The 7,056-nt window shown below is 38.8% G+C and overlaps 1 non-coding gene across 1 annotated transcript; it reads right to left on the bottom strand.

The window, feature by feature from the left end:
* Positions 1-1,813: 1,813 nt before the first annotated feature.
* Positions 1,814-1,885, bottom strand: TRNAC-ACA (transfer RNA cysteine (anticodon ACA)). The gene has a single exon. It is a non-coding gene; the product is annotated as a tRNA-Cys (tRNA).
* Between the last annotated feature and the right edge of the window lie 5,171 nt (positions 1,886-7,056).

Below are 7,056 nucleotides of genomic sequence, written 5' to 3' on the forward strand. Positions count from 1 at the left end.
TAGCCATCTGACAGTTGAATCCAGTCCATAATGTGGCCATACATGATGCAGATCCATCCATAGTGTGCTAATTTGCATTCTCCATCCTTTTCCTCTAATTCCCACCCAAAGTTTTTTCACTGAGTTTCAGGCACCCAGGGAGCAATCTACCTACACACAGGCCATATGGGATGCAGTGCGTACTCTCCAGTGTCCTGAGCCTGATCCTAATTTTCACCAACTGAGCCAAAATGTGTCACTCCAAACATGGTCAGGGGCGCTCTTGGGCATTCATAAGATGCCTAATGGGGCTTTCAGTACTGTGTTGCTGGTAGTGTGTGTTTTAATTGGACTTCGAAGTGCACATCTATTTTTCCCACTGGACCAGGCTTACATGCAGGCGAAAGAGACAGTGTGTGACTGTAGGTGTCAGACAGTGGCTGGTGAGCATGATCACCTTAAAAGAAGTGAAGTGTTAGCATTTAAAATCATAGGCCAAATAAAACGTCATCCACCTGACCTCATCACCTGGCCTTGTGCAGTGTTATACACCTGTACTTCATCTCCTGCAAATTGGTACTTGTTTATGGCTTCTTCTCTAGCTATACCTTTTTGGACTGGTGGAGACCACTGAAATCCTAATTCACATGCCATTCTAATTCAAATATTTATAATATACAGTGTTCATCAAAATGAAAAACATTCTCAGCCCAATTTGGCTGGCGGGCCATCAGGTTATAAAATTTGTTTTATGTGGTTATTAAGGTATTTCTTTCCATCAGACTTGACCCAGGGGCACTCTTAGTAAGTGGAGTCTAGAATACTTGCAGTTCACAGCCATGATATATTTCCCTCAACAATTAATTCTATACTCCCTATAAAATTTCTACTACGATGGTTGGAAATAGAGAAGTTTGGAGGGCAATTTAGTGTTGATAGAAATCTATGAGATAAATTTTGTAGTTATTGACTTTAAAATGACAGTAAATGCATGACCCTCATATTTGAAAGTAGTATCACCTGAACTTGAAAGTGACCACAATCCATATGCATAAATGTGATGGCAGAGTTCTAAATGGTGAACAATTTATTCCATACTGTGTGCTCAGCAAAGTTGGCATTTGATTTTTTTTTTTAACTGCAACTGTGAGTAGCAGATCCTGTAATTCCACTTTCATTGAACCTCATTTCAGCATAGCCAGAGTTCTTGTTGAAAATTCACTGGCTTTGTTGATAAGGCTGGGGCCCTGTTGCTTTTACATGAGTCCCCCGTACTTATGACCATCTTGATCCTTCACAGCAAACTGATGGGTGATGACCTACAATGTAGAGGCTCTAGAGCAAGCAAACCACAAGTCAGCCAATGACCCAAAGCCCATGGAGCCTAAGGGCTTGCCTCCCAGGGACGGAGCCATGAAACAAAGTGATCAGATACCAATCTTGGAGCGTCTGAAAGGAAGATGTAGATATACGGCAGTTAGGAATGCAGGAGAAATCTGAGAGTAAAGGCAGTAAACAGAAGCCAAGAGCAGGCAGAAGCCATAAACTCAGAAGAATGACACAGACAACTGACTTAGACAGTTTGATGCACCCCCTGGTGGATGGTCAGAAACAGAAAATGGGCACGTACTGCTTGGAGAGGGGATGATACAGCCGCAGTGCTGAGCTGCGTGCATCCAGAATGACCTTGCAGCACTGAGGGATGAAGTGAAGTGAAGTTGCTCAGTTGCTCTTCTCGCAACCCCATGGACTGTAGTCTACCAGGCTCTTCCATCCATGGGATTTTCCAGGCAAGAGTACTGGAGTGGGTTGCCATTTCCTTCTCCAGGAGATCTTCCCAACCCAGGGATTGAACCTGGGTCTCCCGCATTGTAAGCAGACGCTTTACCATCTGAGCCACCAGGGAAGTGACAGGACTGAGGGATGAATGCTGGTTAAATCCCTGACATACTGTTTCTAATCCCTAATGATATTTGAGATTGCAATCCCATAAAAATGCCTATTTAACCATGTAATTTCTGGTATAAGTTGCAAAAGTTAATCAATTTTTAAAATTGAATAGGATTTATTTCTGAATAAATAAATGTTTTTTATTTAACTCATCTTGTTAATGACCCGCAGTGATACATCCCCATAATTCTTATATTTGTTTTGTTTTCACCATTTGGAATCTACTCTCTCTGCCCCCTACTTAAGTAGCTAGTGCTTCTGGGTGGGAGCACTACTAGACTTTTGAGAGAGACAATTCTTCGTTGAGTAGGTCTCTTTGCATCACAAGGCAATTCCTAAAATGACCCTCTCACCTTCCCACTGTGACATCTAAAATTCAACCTACACCTTTCCAAATGTCCGCTAGGGGGTAGTACTGGTTGGTTAACAGCTTTTGAGCTAAGTCTTCCCATTCTTCAAGGAGCAGCTCAAATTCAACTTTCCCTTAATTCTTTGATTATTCCAGACTGTATTGATCTCTGTACCTTCTTTGAATCCCAACTGCACTTACAGTCAGCAACTCATCATTGACTTCTTAATTATGTCTTAATTTCTTCGTGTGTGTTGGTTTCTCACCTTAATTTGATCATAAATTCTTTAAGAGCAGCAAAAAGTCTTAAGACTTTTTTGTATCCCACATAGTACCTAACATAGTGAATTCTGTCTGTCTCATACCATCTAGTCTCTGGTTACCTCATCAGCAGTGTTTCCTACCATATCTCCACACTCACTTCAGCCCTTTTCCCTCCAGCAATTAAAAGAAGCTATCTTCATACAGTTTATTTTGATGGAAGTTCTATGTATACTGCAACTGAAAGTGTTTTCTGTTACTGTTAAGTATAGTGCTTTAGAAACATCAATTAAGTCATGTTGGTTAACTTGAAATGTTTTTCAAATATCTATATCCCGAGAGACTGCTTCTTGTTCCTATGAATTATTGAAAAAGAAGTTTTAAAGTAACTATGCTTATAGGTTTATGTCTTCTCAGTCCCAATTTTTATTTATTTTAAAATATGAATTGTATAAATATTTTTCATAACTTCAAAAAAAAGAAAGCTAATTTTTATTGTTCCCTGCACATACCCTGTTGCTTCACCATTATGCCTCTATAGATGCTGTACTTCTTGCAAAAATAATGTACTCAGCTGCCCTTCTTCTAGGTGAAATCCTATCCAATTTTCAAATTCCAGTGTCTGTGGTTAATCACTCCCTCTCTGTAGTTTTATGAATTTCTATTGATGTATAAAGTCTCTGTTTCTTGCTTTTAAAGGGGACAGGGAATGTGTCTAATTCATTTCCTTAGCATTTAGCATGATTGGTACTTGGTAGAAGCTGAGTAAGTGTTGGTTGATTATGCTTGGTTGTACCAGATTTTTAATATTTATAAGCATGAGCCACACCATGCGGAATGAAGAAGAATGTTAGTCACTAAATGGGAAGCAGCCATTACCTTTTTCCTGAACTGTAGCTTCTTTTTTGCGAAATAACTCTAAAGGAATAGAATATATGTGTCTCATTACTGTACAGAGCTTGATTCCAACTTACATATATTAGATAGTTTCATTAAAGCACTTAAAACAGTCAACCTGGTTATACCTTGTTTAATTTCTCTCATTTGGTGTGCTCCCCTTTACAGTTGTGCCAATGAAATACTGAAGACACTGCATCAGCTGTTATCAGTAAGAAATTAACTCAGCCTGAAGAGTCGACCGGGAGGCAAAACAAAATAATAGTCTGCATTTCATTAGAATAGATTGCTTTATTTCTATTCGACACTGGACTGGGAAGAGTACCCTCCGTTACTTCCCTATGGTAAAGAACAGTGATATACATATGAGTATGAAGAGCATTTTGCAAATCACCGTCCTCATCATATAGGAAATTCTGTCAACTAATACTCTGCCTAAGAGAGAAGTATTTGTAGATATAAATGAATCAACAAGGAACTTCCATGGTGGTCCAGGAGCTAATACTCTGCATTCTCAATGCATAAATGAATCAACAGACTTGTGGGTTCAGAGATGCTTTTAGCAATATAGGCCCAGTAAGAAGAGTGTGGCGATCAGCTTTGATCTTTATTCAGTTCCACTGAGTTCTGGTTGGTAAGGAGAAGGCAAAGGGCCTTATATTCAATGCTAATAGACCGAAGACCTGAGTCCAGCTAGGTGTTGTTAAGGCCTTCACTTGGAAGTGAAAGAGCTATTGCCTCAGGGTTCCTTTGTGAGGTCTCTGTATCACCAGGGACCATCTGGTGGGTCAGAGTGACTCGCAGAGACTCTAAGAAAACCGGGAAACCACAGTTTCAACATCAAGAGGAAATGGAGGGAAGAATGGAAAGGTGAAGAATTCCACAAGTTCAATTGCAGTTCATTTCCTTCTTTATATTTCTACTAGGTTTGCAGTAACTAAATAGATTATTGAAAAGATCTCTAACTTGATAGACATTTTGCTATAAGATACCCAGAAATGGTTGTACAAGTGTATGAAGTGAAATGGTGATAGAAATCCATTAAAAGAGACACGTCTACCTTTGGCAGTGCTATTTAATATAAATATGTTTTTATAAACTAACTATATCTTATAAATTGTACCAATTTTACATTTGACCTTGGAGGTGTGGGACAGGTAAAAGGTCCTTAGACTCCTCTTTTGTAAAATAGAAATATTTCCTTTCCAAAGTTGTGGTGTGAAATAGAAATAATAAATGCAATGTATTATACTACTAGGCACAGAGGAAGGATACAGTCAGTGGTCAATGATACTATTACATACTTTGAGAGTTGAAGCAAGACAGAGTGCCATGGTCTCACCAAATTAACATATCATTTAACTGAACATGTTGATCATGCAAAAAGTTAGCCAAGGGAATAAAATAAGCAATTCAAATCCTTTTTCCAAAGGACAGATCCTAAAACTACAGACAGAAAGCCCACTGTACCTCAAATTCACTCACTTAAGAACTGCAGCTGTACAAAAATTTACAGGCATAAATTACAATTCTTTGGTGCCCTGAGAAATATTTTTCAATAAACAATATTTTACAAACTATTCTTTGGTGCCCTGAGAAATATTTTTCACTCACTCAGCTGACTGTTTCTAGATATTCCTCCTCTCACCTTTCTCAGGGGCTTTCCCAGTCCTCAGAGAAGAGCTTGAGCTTTGCTATTAGATGGATGGAGGTTTCAAGTCAGAATTTGCCCATTGTTGGCCATGAAACTTTTGCAGGCTACTTAATTCATTGAGTTTCATTCTACTCATCTTGGAAGACTGTGGATAGCATGTTGAGGAGAAAAGGGCAAGATGTTTGTGTGTGTGCGTGCGTGCGCGCGCGCGTGTGTGTGTGTGTGTGTAGTATATGAAGGAATTGTAGATAATGGATTAGGAATTAACCAGAAAATTAAGATTAATAGTCCTGCGATGTGTTAAATAAATTTATTATAGGGTTGTTACTACACTATGCCTGAATTCTCCCCCTCTCTTCAATTCACAGGGAAAAAAAAATGTTCCAAGAATAATCTGGGACAAAAGTATTGGATTAAGAACAATAAACCTTTCATTTTGAGGCAGATACTGTTTATTTTGTCTGGATATTTGACTATTTGATTTGTCTCTCTGTACCTTTATTTCCCTCTTCCATATGCTTTGTTAAATTAAGATGATCTAAAATATATTTTCTACCCTTGACATTCTGTCTCTGCCATTAACTTTGCTTCCCCACTCAGGCTATCATTTCATTTTTTCAAGTTTTATTTATTTTAACTATTATAATTAAATAATTTTATATTTACAGGAAATTTCAAAAATGATATTTTCCATGCTCCCTTCACTGAGATTCTATAACTTGATCAAATCAGATTTGCCATATGCCTACCAGTATATAGCAGGGGTTTTCCTGGTGGCAGTGGCAAGGAATTCACCTGCAATGCAGGAGATGCAGGCTTCGATCCCTGGATCGGGAATATCCCCTGGAGAAAGAAATGGCAACCCACTCTGGTGTTATTGCCTGGAGAATCTCATGGACAGAGGATCATGGTGGGTTACAGCTCATGTGGTCACAGAGTCAGGCACAACTGAGTGACTAAACAACAACAACAATACAGGAACAATTATTTTGACTAGCTAGGGTGATTTATTATTTTGACTAGTTAGATAAGACTGTAAATTCCAGACCTGATCTCTTAAAAACCTCTTGTGTGCTCTGTCCATGCTGTCTTTCCCCCTTTCTGTTGACTGTAGTCAGGGCTTGCAGTAGAAGCCTCTGACGCCTTACGGGATGCAGGTGCTACTAAATGGATGGAATGTGGATCCCTAAATGCATGCATGGACCCCAGTCCCTACCAACTTCTGCTAGATTGTGAAATAAATGAAAAAAGAACTTCTATTGTGTTAACCCACTGAGATTTGGAAGTTATTTGTTATAGCCATCAGGTTTTTCTGATCAACATACACATGAAGTCCCCAGGGGGCAGGATTTATTTCCATTAAATTGTTTGCCTAGGGTCTAGCACATTCCTCTGTGCAGATGGGAACCTAAATGCCTTTGAAGATGGTGAAGAAGAAGAGAATGGAAGATGGCATGGAGCTACAGGGAGGAATCTAATTTGCAAGAATAGTACACCTAAATGCACCTGGTTTCCTACAAAGATTTCACAAGGATTACCTGGGGAAAAAAGAGGAGGGTGAAAAAATTCTACTGGAAATGGTTGCAAAAGCAATAGGCTTAGAAACAGCTCAGATTAAGTGAAAGGTCCCAAAAGGTTTCTGGTTCACAATTTTAAGCCAATATAAGAGCAATTATTTAAAATATTCTGGAAGCTAGACCACAGTGTACATTAGTAGCACAAAAATCCTTTTGTCTCAGCACCAAGTTTATTAATAGAAAGTTAAATGGGAAATAAAGCATAATCAAACAGTCCAAATAAATAGGGATAATTGACCAGTTTTCTATAACTTTCTAAGAAATGTCCCCCCTGGTAATTGTGAAGGAATGAAGTCTAGCATGTCTATCACTTATCAAAATTTGATGCTTTTTCATTGCAATATATCCCCCCAGAGCCCCATTCTGCTATAGAAACAACAGGACCTCAA

This window comes from Odocoileus virginianus, chromosome 2 (genome assembly GCF_023699985.2).
Source record: "Odocoileus virginianus isolate 20LAN1187 ecotype Illinois chromosome 2, Ovbor_1.2, whole genome shotgun sequence".
Taxonomy (NCBI): domain Eukaryota; kingdom Metazoa; phylum Chordata; class Mammalia; order Artiodactyla; family Cervidae; genus Odocoileus; species Odocoileus virginianus.